Source organism: Agelaius phoeniceus, chromosome 11 (genome assembly GCF_051311805.1).
Source record: "Agelaius phoeniceus isolate bAgePho1 chromosome 11, bAgePho1.hap1, whole genome shotgun sequence".
NCBI classification, from domain to species: domain Eukaryota; kingdom Metazoa; phylum Chordata; class Aves; order Passeriformes; family Icteridae; genus Agelaius; species Agelaius phoeniceus.
This window is the reverse complement of record NC_135275.1, coordinates 124,672-148,763: the sequence shown is the minus strand read 5'-3', so window position 1 is coordinate 148,763 and position 24,092 is coordinate 124,672. Positions and strand designations below refer to the sequence as shown.

Sequence of the window (24,092 nt, the reverse complement as noted above, 5' to 3'; positions counted from 1 at the left end):
GGGTGATTTCTGTCTGTGTTCAAATATTTAAAGCAATAACAAATAGTCCCATACTTGATATTTCAGATAAACAATTTAATGGCATCTTAACATTGTTTTCACGATCTTATACCGTGCATATTTTACTCCTTATGAAGCTGAAATCTTTTTAAATACAAGCAATTCTACTGAAATTCTAGAAGTTTCAAAACCATTTTAACATACTGAAAACAAAACAGTCTAAAAAGACAGGTCTAACAGCCATTAAAATGCAGGAAAAAGCAAGAGGACTTCAGGTAAAAGAACATACATTGAACAGCAACATTTCTTCCACTATGTATTTATGTGTTAAGAAAAATGGAGTAAATTTAAAAGAACAGAAGTTCTTTAAAACCAGACTTTCTAATGCCAGAAACAGCTTTGAAACAACTTTCTATGCAGTTCTATTTATTTCAAAATTTAAAATTGGCCAATTTTTGTCCCAACATTTTGAAGCCCAAGGGAGGAAAGGTGGAAAAGGCTCTGCAGGGGTTGCAGTTATAGATCTATAAAGTTCATATGTGTAAAGGAATGAACACAGTATTGAACACACTGAGTATGACAGAAAAATGCAACAAAGCACTAACTCTGAGAGAAAAACAACCCTGCAAGCAATGCCAGGGCACTGGGTATTTCTGCATTTTAAGCAAAGAACTTTACAACATCTTTAATTTTCCTTTTCCTGTCCATTTTGGAGAGTGCAGCCCAGCCCGCCTCGCGCATTCTCCTCATGGTTTTGAGTTTCAGAGCAGAGCCTGGAGATTTCACACTGGATGGAGCTGGGGTCTAGGAAGGAAAATAAAGCCATCCTTTAGTTTCAGTAAACAATCTGATTAACTGCTTGCTTTAATCTTAGGAAAGGCTAACATACCTTTTTTGGTGCTGTGGAATGTAATTGTGAAGCTTGTGGAAAATCTTTGTACAAATTTTTAAACATTTCTTCTTCCGAGACTATGCTCTAATAAATGAAAAAGTTACTTACTCACACTATATTAAAAACTACTTTTTCTTTCCCCCTAAGGATATTAAACTATGAAAAATAAAAAAATTAAGATGTCATTATGAGGCAAAACAGTTCAATAAAAAGAATGTCAATTATAATACAATTCCAGAAAGAACCAATCAATTAAAAATATACACATAAATATTGGCTTGAATGTGGAAGCCCAAACTGTTTATTTTCATTCTCAGACCCAGCAGTGAGCACAAAGAAGTGCTCAGCACATGATTTGCTCTCTGACTCTTACCAGGAGGTCAGTGTGCTCAGAGCTGTCTGACTGAGTGTCCAGCTGCACAAGCACTTTCTGCTTTTTCCTGCTGCTCTGCTCTGAAGGCAGGCTTGTGCTTCTTCCACTGTGCATTTTATCCATTGGAGGAGTCTTTATAACATATGTCTGGGAAAGAAAATGTTTCTATTTTTAGATTTTATTTTATGGGGTAAGAATGGAATCTAAAGCCAAACTCAGGAGCCAGTTTACAGTCTGAGTGTCCAAGAATTCACCTGAGAGAAATGGTGGAACTCTTCTCTTTCCATCCAAACATGAAGCAATGACCCAAACAAAGTGGGGTGGGGTGGAAATATCATTTTTTATATTATTTTTGTTGCCAAATGAGGAGAATGAAGGGGAAGCTATGGAAGAGCTGAGTTTCGTGGCACATTGTATTTCAGTTCTTCATGCTTATCAGGAGAAATTCAGGTTATTCTGAACTGTAGCCACTACATGTGGACCATATCAAACATCAAAGAAAATGGGAACAAACAAAACTGCAGGAAAAGGCTTTCAGAGAAAGATTGATAGCTATATCAAGATTGGTGTTACTTAAAATAGTCTTTTCACTAGAAGTTAAACTGAGAAGCATTGAATGGTCCAGTGCAGTCCTTTTTAGACAGATAACATCAAAGTGGTGCTGGATTCCATTGCTCCAATATGAAAACCACAAGTGAACTCCTGACAGGGAAGAAGGGTAAGTTCTGCAGTCAGGACTACTTTGATACTTTGACCATTTTTACAGCTAGATCAGCTTTGTTCTCTTCCATAGAGGAAAAGTGCCTTTACAAATGGACACGTTTAAGACTAAGTAAAACAATTCCAGAGACATAAAAAAATCAACAACTGAGCAAGAAAAATTACACAGTGGGAGCCCTTCCAGAAACTGCTGTCTAATATCTCCATGGAATGGTAGGACCCTTTAAAATCCCTTCCTATCCCAGGGGAAAAAAAAAATCATCTACAGAGAAGTAAGAAATACAGGCAGAAAAATGCAACAAGAAAAATTCACTGTTAGGAGTTACAAAACTTCAATGTTGGACTGCCCAAGGGGCTTCCTGCACTGAAGGAGATATTTTTTATTTTTATCTTTTTAATTTTAGGAATATAATTTGGAGACTTTCTATTTTTACATGAGTAGATTCACTGTATAGATCTAAACAAGGTTTAGGAGTCCCAGAAACATAAATTTTTATTTTCTTTAAAAAGTTTGAAGTCAAAAGCATTCCAGTGTCTTTTGTTGAATGCAAATAAATTATCATGCACTTCAATTGATTCTACACATATAAACACTACCAAATTCTAAAAGCAATTAAAAAGTTGAAGTTACCTTGTGTTTCTTTTCACTTTCAGGAATCATACTGCGAGAGTGCTCTTTTACAAGATTCTCCTACAAAAGAGTTATGTGACAGCAAGGAAATATTTCTTTGAATTCAGTTGTTAAAAATCTTCTTGGTGTAATTACACAGCACAGTCTATAATCACAGACTGTTACAAAGCTCACACAAAAATATGACCAGGTTAACACAGCCCCAGCATTCAAAAGCCACTGAAAAAACCCCTACAGTTTAGGGAACTTTTTTGCTTTAGCTAGTTAAAGTTAACTAAAATAAAGGAGAGTTTTGTTTTGTTGTTTGCTTATTCATATATAATCTATAATCACAGACTGTTACAAAGTTCACACAAATATATGACCAGGTTTAGCACAACCCCAGCATTCAAAAGTCCCTGTTTTTCTGATCAGTTTTATTTCTTATCCAACTCCTCCCACAGCACAAGCCCAGGCCACACCTCTCACCCCCACTGCTCAGTGAATAAAAAACTCCACCTTCTCTTCAATTTCTGCTTTCAGTTGTTCCTTAAGGGAGGCCAGTTCACTTTTCAAACATGACAGCTCATTTTCCTACAAACCATTAAATAAAGGACAGGGTTAACTATGCACAGCCCAGAAAAAAGAAAACAGTCCCAAGTGAGACAGTAATTAACAGGGACACTCATTAGGTACACAAGAGAATTCTATTTGCTTTTCAGCCCTATACTTGAAGCTTTGCTTTAGCTTGTTTAAAAAGACTGAAGCACTATAAGAAACAGGAACTTGATCAGAAATGTTCAAGGTAAGACCTTAAAACACTTGGGAGAACAGGGCTGAGAGGGCACAATCGAAATATTTACAACAAAAGTTTCCTATTCCAAGTGGGAAGTCAGAGCATGACACACTATCTGCAAGAGCAGACACAAACACACTGCTACTCCAATTCATTTCTAGAAACATTTGGAGTTTTTAGTGCCCAGAATAAGATCTGCTGCAGCAGCTTGGGTGGGACTGCTACTGGCAAAAATTAAAACCACACTGGAAAAGTTCCCAGAGAACTGTCTCTGGTGGAAAAGACCCCAGAGCACAGCAGGAAAAAGAAACTCTCTAAGCAAACTGAAAAAAGATTTTTAGAAGTCACAAACTGACTGAAGATCACATCTTTTGTCTCTCTGTGCTGTCGGGGGGCAAGAGGGAGGGATTGGGAAAAAAGGTGTTTTAAAGGTTTATTTTAATTCTCATTACCCATTTTTAATTCTGTTAATAATAAATTTTTGATGCTATTTAAGTTTGAATCTGCTTTACCCTCAAAGTGTTTTTCTCCTAATCCTTATCTCAACTTGAATTTTTCTTTCCCCTCCTCTGCTCAACTACAGCAGAGAAAAATGAGTGAATGTTTTTTTTTTGTGTGTGCCTGACCCTTAGCCAGTATAAAACCACTACACAAGGACATCAGCCCCTTCACTGAATTATTCAACATTGGAAAGTACTCCTTACCAGTGCTCTTTCTGATGAGAACTGCTTTTGCTGTTTCATTTTATATACTTTTAACTCTGCATCTTTTTCTTCAACCATTTTATCATATTCATTCTGGGTTAAAAAAACCAAACCAACAACAAACTCAAAACATGTGACTAAATGTTACAATTATAGAGTTATCCAGTCTTAAAACATCATTTCTTTCAAACCAGGCTCTTAAGATTCAGAAAGAAAAGATTCATTAATGCTTCTGCAGAAACTGTAAAACAGAAAATGCTCAATTCAAGTATTATTTTGTGGACTGGCAGAGAGTGCTTGATTTCTGTGCAGCAATATGTGCTCAGGATTAAGAGCCAGCTGTGCCATCTTTATTAATGTATCTGCTAAAGATATTGCAAAATAGAGGAATAGAAAGGAAAACTAAAATGTGTCAGGCTAAACTGCTGGCAGTCACTAAGTCATCTCAGAGAAAGAGGCCAAACTGATACTGAAAAATATTGCACTCAGATGGTATCAAAGGAAGCCTGAACTGAAAAAAATCTAAAAATCCCAGAAGTTTAGATGAATGGAATTTATCTGCCCATAGGAATCTTTTGAAAATCTTCAAATGAATTTGATTTTAGATGATGCAAAGTCCAGCATGTGTTCAGCTTCCTTTTCCCAGATTCAGGCCTGTTTCTGCTTTTGAAAGGTCATTAATGTGGTATCACAAGTTATAAACATGCTATTAACATGGTATCACACATTGCAAACCACAGCAAGCAGGAAAATCTCTTACCTTGTGCTTTTCCATCAGTGCCATCATCTCAGTTATCTTGTGCTGACATCTGGCATCAGTTTCTCTCTGTATCATTGCTGTTTCATCACAAAGCAACCTCATCTTTTCTACCTGTCAGTAATAAATTGCATTTCATTCATCAACATAACAATATATTTCTTTTAAATCTAAATTTCTTCTTTCCCCTGTGGGTGCAAAGTTTGCAGTCCCACTTGGGCTTTATTTGCTTTTCAGTTCCCTTTCAAATCCCTCATCTTTTCTGCAGATTGTTAAAATGGGCAAGATCAAAGGTACAGCCATGGCAGGCAAGTTCACTTCAAACCAAAAGGCCATTTCAAGCACTCTGCCCTAACATTTCTTAGCATTGCCATCAAAAAAAAAAGTGTGGGCAGAAAAATACTAATATGGGAGAAGTTATAATCTAATTTAACTGTGCTGACTTTATACCAAGGGTGGAATTTCTTTGAACTATATCTTGAAAGCAAGAAGTTTTAATGGAGTTCTTATTTTCAAAGACATACTCAAATACGTCAGCCTAAGCACCTAATTGTCGCAGACGTCTTTTTCACTAAAAATCCTTTCTTTAGGATTTTCCCTTCTGAGAAGCTGAGGCCTCAGAGACAGAATGTAAACAATGGTTATCTGCTGCTGTGGAATGCAACAGGTGGATTTTTAATTGGGCCATCTTGAATGTTTATAATTAATGGCCAATCAAGACGGAGCTATCTTGGACAGAGTCTGAGAGAGCTGCCTTCTGTTATCGTTCTTTTCTATTCTATTCTATTCTTAGCCAGCTTCTGAGGAAATCTTTTCTTTTATTTCTTTTTAGTATAGTTATAATGTAATATATATATGTATCATAAAATAATAAATCAAGCCTTCTGAACATGGAGTCAACATTCTCATCTCTTGCCTCATCCAAGAACCCCTGTGAACACTGTCACACCTCATGTACTAAAGCTTTGCTCACAGGCATACACAAATTCCATGCATGTCTGAAATGGAAGAGCAAGGACTCTGGCCAATAAAGCTTCATAAAAACATTTTAAATTAAAAAAATTAAATTGCAGTAAAAATAACACCTCTCACCTCTTCACGAAGTTTATTTTCATTTCCTTTTCTTGTTTCTATGTCTTTTTGATAGATGTCAACTGCTTCCTTATGTTGCTTGTTCATATTTTCCATCTCTAACTGCAATTTATTCACCTTTTGAGAATGCAGAATTGCTGCTGTTATTTGTTTAGGAATTACTGTGTTAATGATTTTTTCTTACCTCTTGTTTTTGAGCACAAACACACTGTTACTGTTCAGGTATATGATTAAAGTGTTTCCTATTTAAAAGTTCAGCTTTTTTTTAATAAAGAGTTGAACTTTGGCCTGAAGTGAGTTAGAAAATACTCAAAGAAAGAATGGCAACAGCCCAGTGGGGAAGACTGCCCTAAGCAGTCACCCTAAATGCTGTGAATGCCTCAGAAAAAAACAAATACAGATGGAGATTTGATTCCCTCTCTTGTAAATCTGTATCAGATTTTACCAGCTTTTATGGTACATTTTTCTCCCAGCTGTGCATTTTGATTACAGTTTTTCCTTTTATCAATGAATGAATATCCTCAAAAAAGTCCACTTTTCTTCAAGTGCAGTACCCAAAGCTGGACACAATATTCCCATCAGAGGGATTGCCACTGCAAAACACATTTAAAGAACAGCCTTAAAAAAGTAATATATATATATACATATATGTATATGTCTTTTAAATGCTTTTCTGTTACAATGAGGTTGCTGAACCCTGTTCAGTCCACTATCAACAAAAGAAAAAAAAAAAGGAACAGATTAGAAACATCATTAATTGCAATGTGAATCCATCTCTTAAATGTCCAACAGTCAGTGCCCAATGATTAAAAATGGAAGCATCTTCTAAAAACTATGAGCTCATTCCTGCAAAGTCTGTATCCCAGATCCAAAAACCAGCTCAGAACGTATTTAACAAGTATTATCATTACTTACAGTGGCACTTAAAAACACTCATCTCATCTTCTACATGATGTTATTTAAACCTACCTTCCCTTCATAAGTATTGCTTTTCTTGCTTTCTGCAGTAAGTTTCCTTTTCAGCACCTTATTCTATTGAAATAAAACAAAACAAGCAGTGTACCTTAATAAGTAAATAGAATTATGTAATGGTTTAACTGCATCAAGAAATTCCAGCTCTCATCAGGCAAATAACTCTCTGTTGTGCAGCTCAGGTTCCAGAACAATTCTTCAAACAAATGAATGTTCAACTAATTTCTGTGATAATTACTGTTTCTTCATGAACTTAAGAAAGGCTCCTTCTGAGCAAGAGCAGGGAATAACAAATGAGGTGCAGAATGGGAATTAAAACTAAGATGCTGCTGACAGAAGGTGTGAAGATGTCATGACAAAAAATACAAGTTCTTTATTTTTACAGTGAAGTTACTACAGTTTGTGCCAGTGCAGAATTATTTTCTACAAGTGGTAACTGAGATACTTATTACAAGTACAAAAATAACACCATGCACTAAATGAAAAAGAGTAGAAGTTTATTAAAGATATTATTTTTGTAATTGCTCTTTTCAAATTAAAGCTCATTTAACAAATCAAGTGATTCCTGAGATAACTTCCTAATTTGCTCAGGGTTAGGATAAGAAAGGAGAATTTTTAAATTACATAGGGGTATCTAAAGATATCACAGCAGACACAAACCTGCTGAAAAGGCAACCCAAAATATAATGTGTTTATGTATTTGTGAAATGAAAATCTCTACCCACCTCCTGCTGCAACTCTTCAATGCATTTGGTTTTATTTTCCACCTGCTTCTTTAAATTGTTCATCTGAAAGAGAGATTTCAGACATTCATTAGTAAGTTCTACAAATGACTCCCTATGTGAGCAATTCCTGTAAATGTTCTCAAACCTGCACTTGCACCAGTCTGGTTTGTTCCAATGGGACTGAAACACCAGCTGACTGAAACACCAGAGTTTTAGCCATAAAGTACCATAAGATGTTAAATAATAGCAGTGAACCAGTTCCTTAGTTGTTAGAGACTTAAGAAAGAAGAAAAAAATCCCCAATATCTTCACAATTTAAAAATACACTTGTAGGAAGTTCCCTACATCCATGAAAAAATGAATTGTCCCAATTATTTTCTAGAATCTTCAGTGGTTTTCCTTTCTTGAAATTTCATTTTCAGTACTCTTAACCTGAAATGACAATTGTAAATCTTTGACTGTTACAATGAAATTTTGAAATTTGCTAAAAACCCCAGGTTGCTTTGAACCAACAGAAAGAAAAGTAGAAATGTTTGAATCTATTTAAGCTAAAACTCACACTACATATAAAAAGCTAATCCAGAGCCCATCCATCACTGTGTGGGTATATGAAAAATCAGAAAAGCAGGTTCTCTGTTTGCCTGAAAAGAACCAAATCTTTAATATGAAACTTGCAGCAAAGAGTGAACATCCCAGTGACTGTGCTTGTCTTTTGAAATACCAGGGCTCAGCATGGGCACACACAATGGCACAGCTGGCAGCAGCTGAGAGAGAAGAAACCTCTGGCAGAGATCACATCCCCCAGGCAGAGCTTTGCAGAAAAATCCCAACACAGATTTTACATTTAATGCTGTCCTACAGGTTCTGTAAGATACTTTCATGACACATGACATACATTTTCTTCTCTTTCATCCAGTGTACTTCTCATCTCTTCACCTGTCTTTGCCATTTTCTCCTTCCAAGACTCCAGTTCATTTCTAAGTGCCAAATTAACAACCATTAGTAAATATTTCCTTCTTGCCTTTAACTTATTTTCAGTACTTCTAAGAAACCCTTCTTTTATTTTCTAAAAAGAGCTGCTAATGTTGATGGGAACTTCATAAGCTGCTCAATGAAAATGTTCTTAAAATGCAGCAACATGCCCAGTAAGTCAATGTGTGAACTCTCCATACTTTTTTGAAGTAGGAAAAGATGTTCCAGCTAAGCCAAGGAAAATACATCCTCACCTGGACTATTGCAATGCAGCTGTGAAACATGGGAGCTGCCTGTCTATTGAACTGGTGATACAGAGAGTAACTCTCATCCAGTTTTGCCTTGTCACATTTAATCCATGACCTTCACCTTCCATTTTCATTGCCTTCTCACCTGAGATGTCTAATGCACAACAAGACAGCTCCTACTATGTAATACAAAATGATGGCAAACACTGTTCCTGCAGCAATTGGTATTTCTCATCTGAGAAAATTTCTACTTGGCCAACAGCAATTCTGAATAGTTTCTGTTTAGCTATATAAGCTAGAAAAACATTAATCAAAAAATCCCAGAAAGCAGCATTTGAACACAACTAACTATTTGAGTCTACTTCCTTTAACAATATCAGTTATTATAATTGTTTTTACTTGCCTTAGTTGCCTATTTGCCTCTTCTAGATTTTCAACCAACTGCTTTGTATTTTCTTCTTTTCTCTTACTATCCTAAATAAAGACCCATGTGTCAGCAAAGAAATAAAATTCAAAGTGACTTCTTAAAAAATGCAAAGACATCCAAAGTACACTGACCTGCCTTGCTCACAAGTGTAAATACACTTCCTCTCCAACTCAAACACAAAAAACAGCTCAGGTACTCTACAGACCCAAGTCATGTTGCAGCTCATCATCTAATTTGTAAAACTGAGTAATTTGTCAAATTGAGTATTGTCCTTTCATGAAACCTGGAAGTTTACAACTTGCCTCTTGTTGTTCTTGCAGTTTCTTGAGTTCTGCAGCCACAGCATTTTTCTCTTGTGCTGTTTGTTCTTTCTCTAGTGAAAGCTTACTGAGATCCACTGTTAGTTGTTCATTCCTTAACCTAATTTCAAACAAATGGCCAAGAGGAATAAGAAGATGCCTTTTGAAATCTCCTTTTAAATTAAACATACCCATTATCAAGTCTTATTCCATGCTGAAAGAAGTCCAGGCCTTTATCTACAAATATAAGCTTTGCAGCAGAGTCAGAGAGATGTAAAAAGGTGACAGAAGAAGGAAAGAAAATCAGAGTCAACTTTTATATAAATCTCATGGTTAGTGAAGATGATGTAGTTCAAAGCAAGATTAACCATGAATTCAGAAACTTTCTCTTCTTGTTAAGTAAGTCAAAGAGATATGGAACAACTACATATGCCATAGAATACATACAAATAGAGAAAGTGGAATTTAGAAATGTAAGTCTAGAATCAATGGCATATATGTGGTTCAAAACTTTCATTAGAAAACAATCCTAGTTCATTTCACTGTGGATTAAAGCAACTCCACCAAAACTAATTAAATATTGTATTTTCAAGATAGTCATACGCCTCTTGTTCAAGATCTGTTTTCAGAGTCACAAGCTGCTTTAAATAATCTTGTTCCTTCTCAGCTGTACTTGTCAGCTGTGCTTTCAAATCCTGGAATTCTTTCTGCAAAATGAAAAGGAAGAGTTTTGAGTATCCATGTGCAAACTCCAACTGCTGGAGGTTATCAGACATGAACTAAGAGCACAAGGCTTTCAGAAGAACCCAACAACATCCATGTCATGGATTATCCAGATTGGATCTTTCCAATCTCTGCTGGGATCTGGAAGTGCTGTGAGATAGTGAACTGTGACACTAGTGCTGTTCATGTCTGTCCCCTGCTGTGAGTTTAATTACCTGGGCTGCAAAATTAGGGTGGGACACTGCTCTGGGTGCTGTTTCTTATGCATAAACTTGTGTACGAGTCATGATGTGCAACTTCACTATTTCTAAAAACATGTTACTATTGCCCTACTTCAGACCTCTCTCATCTGGAGAGCATTTTCATTGCTCTCTCCACATTTTTCTCTCTCTGCATATTTTCTACAGTAGCCTCAAGACTCTTCTTCAGTCAAAGTCCTCCAATTTGCCCATTATAGAAAATGAGTGAAACTCAGTTCAGAACACTCAATGCACAGATTAGAACAACAAGCAAACACAGTGAAATGCACACCTGATTTCCCACTATCTTAACTTGAGTTGATATGGATTCTTGTTAGGCTTGTAAATATAAAATCATAATGAAAAGAAACCTCTGTTCAGAGTGTATTTCATATAGCTGAGACTTCTGTGACAGAAAATGGGCCTGTGTCACAGTACAGCAGGGTTCACAGAGGCCAGAGCTAATTACCTTCCTGTAAGGAAGAACAAACGGGAAAACTTTATATCCAGAGGGAGTGGCATTTGAATGGGCATGAACAAAGAAGGAAATAACCAAAAACCTTGAGAAGGAAAACCAAAAACATGGGAGACAAGAAAAACCAAAAGCACAGGAGGCAAGAAAAACAGAGGCAATAAAGAAGTTCTTCAAAGAAAACACTGAAATTGTGTGTGAGAAAGTTTAGTAGAAATGTTAAGGTAGACTAGATGGTGTTTATTTATGACATTTAAGATACTTACAAAGCAAGAGGAATTTCATACGAAGAGCAAATGCCATGAGATTAATAAAATGAATATTTACCAGAGTTTCTGACAGTTCTTCAAGTTGCACTTCTTTATCACATTTTACTCGAGTCATCTCTTCTACAGCACATGGAATGTAAAATTAATGGAACAGAAATGATTTTTCATATTTAGCAGGCAGTATAAAACATTTACCCTTTTGCAATACCCAGTTCTCAAAACTTGTTGGATTAAGTTAAGAAGCTGAAAAGCTAATTTATGACTTAATCTACATGTAGACTTGAAAAAATGATTCAGACATTAGCAAATCTCTATCTGAAGAGAAACTAAATATTTATCTTAAATAAAATTTAGAGCCTTTCTATGTTTTCCACAATTATAGCTTCAAATAAACCATGGACTGTAAGACTAGAGTATTCTGCAAGTATTGATGCACCTGCATTGTTCCAGAAAAAAATCTGAACTGCTGAAGGTACCACATGGATATGCTGAGAAAGGAAACCAGTTGTTACTGACTTCCAAATGGTTTCTATGTGCACATTGACAGTGCTGGTATTTTTTGCAAGTTCTCAACTGCAAGGCAGAGCTCTTACTCTGGGGACTAAGGAGCACATCCCTAGAAAGCACAGGATATCAAATTGATGATATTTAAAGACAACCCCAGCCAGCTTCATTCCACTTCCAGCATGGGGAGGGTGCCAGAAACCTCAATGGGAGGGTTTCATCTCTGCTACAGAAGTCAGTCCTGGCACCTGCAGTGCTGCTGCTCTTAGCTGGAAACCAAATTTACCTCCAGAAGAATTCATGCATGAATGGTCTTACTATTGGAGCTCTGCACAGCACTGCCCTTTGGCTGCTGCCAGTACCAATGACCCCCAAAGAAAGGGGATCAGCTGAGTCAAAATAAATTCAGGCATTCCTGATAGGTACAGGTACTGTAAAATCATTTCTCCACCTACTAGAGACAGTCCATTTCCAGACAACAGCAGAAAACATTTTTATTACTGCCTGGCTCATTTTCTGCCTTTCTACAAGCCTTACCCAGTTCAGCAGATTTCTTTTGGAGCTCCAAGGTAAGCAGCTTTGAATCATCTTCATATTTCTTTAATCTAAGAAAATGGTAAATTAAAAACCCCAAATGTCGGGTACAAAGCACTCACTGCATTTGAAACTTCAAGGACAATAAGACAAAGTCTTAGCACAAGCACTTTAAGAACATTTACCTTTCAACAGGCAGATGATCTATCTGCCTGCAACACATATCAAATTACACTTTTACAACCTCAGAACAGAAGACATAAAAGTAAACAAATATATACCTACAGAAATCTCTATTTCTTAAAGACAGAATTATGAAAGTTGGAGGGGGCAAAAATTTACTTTTTATAGACCAGTATCAACTATCACCAACAAAAAAATTTACATTCAATTGTCTGCATTTAGACCACTGTGTGAAAAAAACCTCCAAATTTCAGCTTAATTTCCAATTGTTCTTGATTTTGTCATAGACTGCAACCTGTAAGATCACTCTTGGAATTGAAACTCATTAATTTACCTATTTTGCTCTTCTTGCAGCAAGCTTTTCAAATTGGCAACAGAAGTCTCCAACTCCTCTGTCAGGGCTGCAAGCAAAGCCTTCATTTTTTTACATTCTTCCTCCTGCTCTTCCTTTTCTCCAGTAACCTGAATTAATGTTTTCACTGTAGTCTGGAACTCAGTTTCCAAGTTCTTTTGAGTAACCTTCAAGACATGATATCATTTCTAGACATGTTTTGCAACAAACAGCTACAGCTGTTTCATGTCTAAAGTATCGATAATTATTTATGCAAATACTCCTCTAGTCTATTTCTACTGTAAAACTATAAGCAAGGGGTACCTCTGCCTTTTGCAATGACATTTTAGCCTCTTCCAGCTCTGCCCTCAAATGTTCTTTACTGACCTGGGATTCCTTTAACATTTCTTCATGATGTACTAAACAAAAAAAGATGTTTATATTTTTAAAAATAGATTATTTACCAAAAAGTACTGCTAAAAATGGAAAATTACATACATTTAAAGAATTTAACAAAGACCAATGGTACTGACATCATATACTATAAAATAATGGATAAAATTTGAATATAGATGGCTTAAAAATATTGAAAATCGAGTTCTGAAAAGTAAGTTTCCTCAGTGACATCTGCCTGACTGTAAATTTGCAAAACTGAAGCAACATATTTTCCCCTTGCAATTTTCCAAAGCTCTCACTGCTTGACTCACCCTAAAAACGACCCTGCCAGTCCTGCTCCCACATGAGCAGCTCCTGTTCCAAACAAAAATAAGGCCTTCAAGGCCCCAAAATTCTGCTGCCAACCAGCAACAGAATAAAACTATCATGACCCTGTTTCCTATGCTTCTATAAACAATTACATATCATAAATAAACAATCATAAACAATTACATTTAAATTCTATAAACAATTACATTTAAACACAGCAGGCAGAACTCTTACATTTTGCTTCCATTAAGTCAGCAATCTTATTTTGTGACGTCTGCAGCTGAGCCTTGATGTCTTTTATGACATCATCTTTTTCATCTCTCTCTATGGTAAGAGCTGAAATCTAGAAAAATGCAAGAAATATCACCATGAAGTCTGGAAAAGGGACAGATGTTAATTTTCATTTGTACCCCAGGTATGATAAGCAGACATTTTGCTGTCATTCAAGTTAGATTAGATAGATAGATAGATAGATAGATAGATAGACAGACAGACAGACAGATAGAAAATATTTGGCTAGATATAATCTTAGCCAAATATTGATCAAGTCACATTACTCTAAAGAAAAAAGTTCTCCAATTCAAAATCAAACCATAAATTCCAGTAGACTAAAGGTACTGAAAGATCACTAAACTTAGCAGAATTTGACTTAAATGCAGCTTCAGATGTTATTTTGTCTTTTTTACTAATACCCAGAAACACTTCTTGGCTCTTGCATTGCCCCTTTAGTCACAAACAAAGCTCTACATATGAGATGGTAAAATGAGCAAACCTGCTTTTCCTTTTGACTGACTTCCAGTTTGCATTCTTTTTCAAACTTGTCCACTTTTTCTGCTTCTTCTTTTACTTTTGAGATACAGTAACATCCACAGTTAACATTCTAGCTGAAATATACTCCAAGTTCAATACAACTTCCACTTTAAGATTGCTTGGAATTGTACAGCTGTACCTTTTGTTTCCCAAGAGTAATTGTTGAGGCAATGTTTGATTTTATAATCAAAATACAAACAGAAAAGAGCATGTGAAAATGAAACAGGAACATACCAGGCTATACATACAGAGAGAGAGCATTTAGCTCAAGTTTCTGTAGAAGTTTCTGTAGCTATACACTAGTGCATTATCATTTAAATAAACCAACTATGTGAAATAAGTATTGATCTCTAGACTGTACTTCACAGAAGGATCTCTAGACAAAACTTCAATGTTGAGTGACAGTTTGAAAAATAAAGTTCCCAATTTGGCCCAGTGGAACAGCAACAGAAGGGGCCAGGCAGTGAACAAAGGCTGCATGAATAAAAGAAGGGTCCCAGTGTCTCAGGGTGACCTGCTCACCATTCCAGCCCTTCACATCTGTCTGCCCTGACCCTGCATGTGGAACACAAGCTATGAAGTACAAAATTGAGCCAGCTGCATAAACACAATAAACTGAATTCTCACGTTTGAAACTCATTTCTGATCTGTCGTTCTCTGCTTGCACACGAAGCTCTTCAAATGCCGCTGTCATTCTCTAAAAACAAAATTTAATATCTGAAGTTCAATACTGGAAACCCTGGAACTTCTCCAGGGGCTGCTGCCCACCTCAGCCATTCTGAGGAACCAGCAGGTGGGTGAAACAGAGCCCAGAAAGAAGCCAGAAGTTGTGGCAGTGACCCAGCACTAAGCACCCATCCCACAGATCACAGGGATCCACATCCCACACACTGCTGCACTTTCTCCATTGAATGTGTTTTATGGAACACAAAAATCATTCTTGAAAAGGGATTGAAAGCCCAACTTCCTGCATCACACACGACATGATACCCACACATGATGGATACAAACAGTATCCCAACATAAACATGGAACTCAGCTCAGCTCACATAACTCACATTCCTTTCATCAAGCCTGGTCACTTACTTCTATGTTGCTATGAAGTTCCTCATACAATTGTATTGCTTCTGCCTTTTCCTGTTCATCTATCAAAGCAAGAACATATGAGAAAGTTTTTCTTTTGAACAAGAATGCCAGCTGTCCAAGTCATTATACTTAATCAGTATAATGAATTAAAAAAGGAATTACCAGCTCCATTCTTATTAAATAAGTCCTTATGAAATATGGTGTCAAAAGTTACAGAATCTAGGGAAAATGTGTATTTCATTGAAACATTAAGCAAGCTCAGCTTTTAAATTTCCTTCCTAAGATATTTTTTTCTGTGAAAAGTGTAATTCTGGGTCAGTTGATGTGACCATATTAATTATTATAGTATTAATGCTGTTGAATAATAATGTATCAAAACTGTTAGTATTTATAAACTGTAATCTTGGGTTTAGCACTGAATTTCTTCCTATCAGCAGATACCTATAACCACAGAGCTGTCATTAGAAAATTGCAACACTCCATGTCCATATTTTCCTTCTTTCACTTTTGTAATTGATACTATTTTTTCCTAAGAAAACAATTAAAAAAAAACAGTAAAAGAAACAGCTATCAAAAAAGAATGATACATCTATATACAAATGTGTGGTGGTTTGACAGGAAATGTGTTTTTTGGGATGCTGTGTTTTGGGCTAATGGATATTCAGGCTTTAATATTGGTATTTAACTTGGCCATTTAAGACATAGACACGCTTCTGAGAACACAGAGTTAAAAGCAGAGCTCTTTCTTGGGAGGGTCTTTTTTTAGGTTTCTGGCAGGAAAGAGTTCGGGTCTCTCTCCTGGCCCAGCTGCTAGCTAGGCACGGGGAGGGGAAAAGCCATGTAGCTGAGAGAAGTAGGCTTGAGCTCAAGAGTAGAAGAGTAGAAGAGAGAAAGAGAGACATTGAGAGCCATTGGGCAGCCTCCCCTTAGAGACACAGAGAGAGAGAGAGAGAGAGAGAGAGAGAGCTGGTGCTTGAAACTGTAACTTTGAAACTAGATAAACATGAGCTTGTGCCGGCAGCACGGCTGGGACAGAGAAGAAGGGGGGGTTCAGCCGGCCACTTGTAAGAGCTTTTAACTTCTTTTTAGAGAATGAGAATTTTACAGATCATTGACTTCTCTTAGAAGATAGAGTAGAAGATGAAGAAAAAAATGTGCAAGTGTGAGAGAGGTCAAGGCGAGTCAGAGATAGTAGAAGAGTAGAGAAGAATCTTAGTAAGAAGAGATGATGGAGTAGCTTTTGCTGAACTCTTTTTGTATAGCCATAGACAGAACCATGTTCTTTGTGACACAGAAACTGCATTCTAGGGGGAGGCAATGGCTACAGAACTAAGAAAGTTCAGTGTTAGTGCCTCTCGGCTCCAGGGGGTGAAAAAATATGGGGGGGACAAGTGTCCCAAAAGAGAGATTGTGGGGACAGGTGTCTTAAAAGAGAGACTGTGCCTTTTTTAAATCGGGACAGAGCATCCTTATAAAAGACAACCCTAGAAGCAGCTCTGGTCCGTGTTCAGTAGTGAGAGCACTAGACACGAAAAAGAAGAAGTTGCAACGGCAGATGTACTCCGGGCGGTGCTACGAGTGACACGGAAACACATGAAGCTTCAGGTGTGTTTCCAGGGGAAGCCCATGGTACAAGAAAGACTCCTCTCCTCTTGATGAACTGAAGATTGATTGTTTGAAAGGTAGTGCTAGATTGAGAGTTAGTGATTTGAAGAATAGATGTATTGTGTTAGAAATTTGATGGGGGGAGGAAGAAATGTATTTGTAAAGTTTTCATTTTCCCTGTGTGTGTGTTCCTTTTTATTTGTAGTTGTAGTGTAGTTAATAAAGTTCTGTTTTCTTTCTTCTCTAAGTAAGAGCCTGCTTTGCTTATTTCTAGTCACATCTCACAGCAGCTACCAGAAAGAAAGTCTCTTCATGGAGGCACTGGCATTGTGCCAGTGTCAAACCATGACAAAATGTTTTTAGAATTAAGGCTAAAAAGAAATCGACACTTCTTAAGTATCCAGGATTAAGTTAGTAAAATTCTAATGATTAGAATAACAATTTTAAATTGCATATAAAGTAGAACTTCCAATCAAGAACATATTTTAAAACCTTAAGAATTTAAACTTCATTAAGTTATCCAGCTGTCTTGGCTTGTTCAGTTTCATGAGAAGAATTCCAGTTACTGATTATACCTTGGGGTTAAGACCTTTTCTCCCCATAAATGTGTGATGGCTGAAAACAGGAAATGTCAGCTCTGGAAATTTGTTAGAGAGTGCTGGGAATTTATAGTAGATTCCACTGCCTAAAAACAGGCATGAAGGGTCACTTCTTATGTCTTAATATATTCCCAGTGTGTGGATGGCCCTGCAAACCTTCAATGGGCTGAGCAGCCTTGAGGAGCCCTGCCCTGCTCTGGAGCGGCTGCCAGGGCCAGTCAGGGCTGTGGGCACGGCCTCAACCCTGGGTCACTGTTTGGGCACCCAAAGAGCTCCCAGGCTGGCACCTTTCAGCAAACAATTTCACTGGCTTCAAAAGCCCTCTGCATTCAGCATTACACACCAAAAGTCTGTTAGACCTGGGGCTTCACTTCCAATTTTGTGAGCCACTTAAAATGCACTTTTCACTCTGAGAGCCACATCCAGTCGATCTCAACTAGAGAACTTCTCTGAACAGCATGAGAAATTTCTTCTTCTTTCTTCTGTTTGTGAATTTAGAGCAAGCTAGAAGTACATTTACTCTGATCAATAAAAGCTAAAAAAGCATTTACATTTGCTGGTCTTCTCTGTGAAGCGAGTGCAGGTTTCCTTGAGCAGATTACTCAGATGCCTCAAAGCAGCAGCTCTAAAGGAGGGAAAAAATATCCTGTTTGCACAGGAGTGCACAGTACTTTGTGTACCTAAGGAGTAACAATGGAAATGACCTTCAAAATTTAACAGCTACATAAAACTCCCCACATGGAAACTGATTATTTCCACCACAAAAATATATACTTGGTTCTATTACTTACTCTTTCAAGAGATCTTTATTTTCACATATCTCATCTTCCAGTTTCAAATGGAGTTTTTCATTTTCAAACTAATTTCATAGGGAACAAATGCAAAAAGACACTATTATTGAAAAACAGATTAGAAATGCACTTTGACTTCTCAAATCCCTCATGAAAAAGTAATTTGGGGCATCAGTAGACAGAAGTCTGTTTTATCTGGTATTACATGCTGAGTCATCTTTTGCATGAAAGATGCAATCATTAATGAACAATAATTTAGCAGCAAATGAGACACAGGTATATTCTTCAGACAAACACTCACACAGGACAGGTGCCTGCAACTTCTCAAAATGATCATTTTCTCAAGGCACAACCAAACTGCAACAGTCTTTAAGATTTAATTGTATCAATAATAGTGTCATACTGAATCAGGAAGCACTTAACTTTGTTTATTTAATGTATACTATACAATACTGGCCTGCAGTTCTTGAATGGCTTTATTCTGTGCTTCAATAATCTTTCTATTTTCTTGGAGCTTTCTTTCTTTCTGGTTTAATTCAGTTTCCACAGTCAGTTTCCACTGCTTGATCTTCTCAGCCTCTTTGTAGAGTTTTGAGAACAATTCATTCATTGCTTCTGTATTCTATTGAAACAGGTTCCACAATTTAATCTCAAATACTATCTAATTAATAGTACATAATATCTAATTCATACTGTTGTAGATAATGTATTTATCTCTTAGAAACATCACAAGAGTAATATTTTTCTACAGATGGTGATATAAGTTGATATATGATCAGGAGCCCAAGTTTATGCACAGGATGCACAAATCTTTGTGCATCCTCTATGTATGTATCAAAAGGCTTTACAGAGCACACAGGAGAAACAAATACAATGAAATATCCCAAACCCCATTCAGACATCACCAAATAGATGGGCTTAAAGACATGGATAACTGCAGTCCACCAAAATCAATAAAAGTTTTGTCAGAATTATCAGTGAAGCCAAAATTCCTTCTAGCAGGTTCTTCACACCATTTCTGTCCTCTCCTTCTGACAGACACTGCTGAGTTAAGTAAAAGCAGCTTCAGAGACTTTGCCCAAGAGTACCTGTGATCTTGCCATGAACACACACAGAATGACAGAGCCACAGAATAATGAGGTTGGAAGAGACCTCTCAGATCATCGAGTCCAACCTCTGCCCCAACACCTCAGCTATAGCACCAAGTGCCATGTCCAGTCTTTTTATAAACACATCCAGAGATGATGATTCTACCACCTCCCTGGGAAGAGCATTCCAGTGCTTCATTATTCTTTTGGTGAAAAATTTCTTCCAAATATCCAACCTATCCCTCCCCTGCTGTAGCCTGAGACTGTGTCCTCTGGTTCTGTCAGTGCTGCCCGGTGGAAGAGACCGACCCCACCTGGCTACAACCTCCCTTCAGGCAGTTGGAGAGAGCAATAAGGTCACCCCTAAGCCTCCTCTTCTCCAGGCTAAACAAGCCCAGCTCCTTCCAACGTTCCTCACAGGGCTTGTGCTCCAAACCCCTCAGCAGCCTTGTTGCGCTCCTCTGGATGTGCTCAAGCACCTCAACATCCTTCCTAAACTGAGGGCCCAGAACTGGACCCAGCACTCAAGGTGCAGCCTCACCAGTGCCCACCACAGGGGCAGAATGACCTCCCTGCTCCTGCTGCCCACACCATTCCTGATGCAGGCCAGGAGCCACTGGCCTTCTTGGACACCAGGGCACATTGCTGGCTCATATTCAACTGGCTGTCAGCAGCACCCCCAGGTCCCTTTCTGCCTCAACACTGTCCAGCCACACTGTCCCCAGCTTGGAACGTTGTGGGGGAGTTTTGTGGCCAAAATGTGGAACTCAGCACTTGGACTTATTGAACTTCATGCTGCTGCACTCTGCCCATCCATCCAACTGATCTAAGTCTCTCTGCAGAGCCTTCCTTCCTTCCTTCCTTCCAATAGATCATCACAAGCTCCCAGCTTAGTGTCCTCTGCAAATTTACTAATGAAGGACTCGATGCCCTCATCCCCGTCGTCTATAAAAACATTGAACAGAACTGGTCCCAGTACAGAGCCCTGAGGGACAGCACTGGTGCCTGGCTCCCAGCTGGATGCAGCACCATTCACCATCACTCTCTGGCCCGGCCATGCAGCCAGTTCTGAGCCCAGCACAGAGTGCTCCTGTCCAAGCCATGGGCTGCAGCTTCTCCAGGAGTGTGCTGGGGGAGACAGTGCCAAAGGCCCTGCTGGAGTCCAGATACACAACATCCACAGCCTTTCCTGCATGCACCAGGCGGGTCACCTGGTCACAGAAGGAGACCAGGTTGGTCAGACATGCCCTACCCTTCGTAGAGCCACGCTGGCTGGGTCTGATAGCCTGGCCATCCTGTGAGTGCTGTGGGATAGCACTCAGTATGAACTGCTCCATTATCTCACCTGGCACTGAGGCCAGGCTAACTGGCCTGTGATTACCAGCATCCTCCTTCCTACCTTTTTTGTAAATGGGTGTCACACTGGCCAGTGTCCAATCATCTGGAACCTCAGCAGTGAGCCACAACTCTTGATAAATGATGGAGAGAGGCTTGGCAAGCTCATCTGCCAGCTCCCTCCTCACCCTGGCATGGATCCCATCTGGACCCAGGGATTTACAAATACCCAAGTGTCCCAGCAGTTCTCTGCTCACACACAGAGCAGGAAGGAAAACCACCACCCTTGTGCCCTTAGAACACCTTGAAAGTGTCCTACAAGCAGTGCTGGGCCAGTGGTCGAGGCAGGGAGAGCAACACACGAGCCCAAAGGGCCCTTTGGTTCACTTACAACATCCCCAAACACCATCCTTGTTTTGGCTGCATCACAGTTTTGTTCCAGTCCTGATGGTACTTTAATAGCTTAGGATTAAAAAAGTCTAAAACATTGTCAGGGATATGAAAATCAGCAGGGAGAGTGCAAGAAATGTGTTTTATTTTGTGGTAGCAAAGAGTGTTTTGTAGCTGCAAAGTACAGAAGCTATTGCAAAAAAATGAGCTGTACTGAGTTGTGCTAAAGCAGAGATCTGCTGGTAAAGACACTGTCAAAAGAATCCAGTGCTTGAGGAAACCACTGAATTCATTGTTTTACAGATAAAACAAAGCCAGACAAGGCAATGGGGATAATCTACTTCAGTTTTCCAAAGAATACTCTGACTTCAACTCTTCTGCCCCTCAACAGAATATTCAGATGCAGTTCCACAAGGATACTTAAGTGTTTAAATCTTACTCTAATTAAAGCTCATGGACTTCACAGGCACTTCAAACAAAGAAAGAACAACAGCAATATTGCAATCACCTTAATTTTTAAAGATTTGTTTCCAGGCATGTTCACTAAATCACAAATATCTCCTCTAAGTGATTCAGCTTTAAACAGGAGACAGAAAACATTATTCCCTTTTAACTACTTCCTTTAGCCCTGAAATATCTATTGAATAATGTTTTAGGCACTGTTTGGGAACAAATTCAAAAGACCCCAAGGAATTAGATGTGCAGAGTTGATACTTAGCTGACCTCTTCATCTACTTCAGAGCAAAGTTTCACTTGCTGTGAAATTGTATCTGAAACATGAAGAGATTTTGATCAATGTCTTTCTAAAAACTGTAACAGTGAAACTATATTTAACAGTTACAGATATGAAACTGTGAGACTACTCATGAAAATTAAACCTTGACAACATATAAAAATCTAAAGAAGGTGCATGGCAAATATTCCAATCGTACCTGAATCAGTGATTTCGCCACGGTTCGACACGTCAAATGGCAGCTTAAAGTCATCATCTGAGCATCTGTTCAAACCCTGCACAAATTTAAAAATTAGTCCCTTATGGGTAGATTTGTAAAGAAGAATGATAAAATCCATAAAAAATCCCTACAGATGATGTGAAAATAGAATTTGTCATTAATAAAACAGCTGCCTACAATTTTCAAAGCCCAAGGTATTGGTAATGGCTTTGGAACTGACTTCTTACTGCCCAGTGGTTTATCAAACTGCTGGTGTCCTGCAGTTTGATTTATAGACTGTGGCCAAAGGGGAGCTTTCAATGCAGGGAACTCAGCAGCTCCTGCCTGTCTGGGCCCTGGTGCATGGCAAAGGACTCAAGGAGAAAAATTACTTTTTTGAAGACCAGTAGTTGATATTTCTTTTTTGCTTTGCTTCCAAGGGCACTTCTAGACCATATCTGATTATGTTTTAGCATGAAAATACCCTTTCACAAGGTTTTTAAGTCACAGAAGTTCATCCTGTAAACAGCTAACTCATCTGCTGTCAGAATATCCTGTTGAATCTCACCATATTTCATAAGGAGCTTCAGCATGAAAAAATAACTTGTTGAATTCCCATAACTCAGTGTGGGGACAGAACACTTTCACTGCACACCTGATCTGGTGAGACCAAGACACCAACACCAGTGTGAGCATCTGAATGGGGCCTGTGGGAATCCATCAAATCAGAGGGGTTTGGGAAAGCTGCAAAAGGCAGCCTCAGAGACAGCAGAACTGTGATTAGAGCCAAGCAGGAGCCATGAGATAGGTCAGCAGAAAAATTATTTAAAAAGTAGAAAAGTAAGGGCAAATAGAACAATGGTCTGTGTATTAACGCTTGTCTGGAATAACTCCCTAAATTACAGAAAAGTTTATCTAGCGAGATATTAGGAAATTCTAAGCTTAATAATGGAGCTCTGTGCATTGTGTTTTAAGGCTTACAAGAAGCAGGTATTGTATTCAAAAAAAAAAAGGCAAGCATTGTTTTAACCAAAGGTACGTGTGCTTACAGTGGTTGATAGAACTACTGTCAATATGCTTTTGCTTTGTGTGATTGGTCAAAAAACTTTGAAAGTAAGTTGTAACATTAAGTTCTTTGTCTGCTGCCTGGGATGTGAGCTGCTGGCATCTTCCCATTGTCATCACCGTGTAATGAGACTGATGCTGGAAAATAAAACAGCTCAAGGCAGTTCCTCAGCAGTCCCGTCCCGTTTGTGATTTGTACACAGAGCCCGGCCGGCGATAGAGCCCTGCTCGCTCTCTGGGCTCAATTACCCACATCAAACGCGGACTTACAGCACAGAGCGGATGCTCGAGAAGATGATTCCCTTCAGTTTTGATAAAAACAACAACAAAAGTCTTTGAAATTCAAACCGAAGATGTCTGTGCATATGCCACTCCAGGCATACGCACAGAAATGAGTCCAGCGCAGGAGCCGTCCCGGCCCATGCAGGGGCAGGTGTGTGTGTGCTCCAGGCCGGGGCTGTGCCGGGGCAAGGGGCAGGTGTGTGTGTGCTCCAGGCCGGGGCTGTGCCGGGGCAAGGGGCAGGTGTGTGTGTGCTCCAGCCCGGGGCTCTGCCGGGGCAAGGGGCAGGTGTGTGTGTGCTCCAGCTCGGGGCTCTGCCGGGCACTCCCCGGGCCCAGCACTGTCCCCGTGTCCCCGGGGAAAGGCCCCAGCGCTTTCCCCGTGTCCCCTCCTCAGCCGCGGCCTCCAGAGCAGCAGAGCCCGAGGGGGCGGCCGGGGAGGGGGGGTTTGGGGCCGCCCTCAGCGGCCCCGCGGCCGAGCGCTCACCTGGGATCTGCCCGCAGACACCTGCCCAGCGCTCAGGCGCGGCGGCATGAACAATTTAAAGCGGTTTTCCTTCTCCAT

General features: G+C 38.9%; 1 pseudogene; it reads right to left on the bottom strand.

The window, feature by feature from the left end:
* Positions 1–66: 66 nt before the first annotated feature.
* Positions 67–24,092, bottom strand: LOC129124906 (synaptonemal complex protein 1-like; annotated as a pseudogene).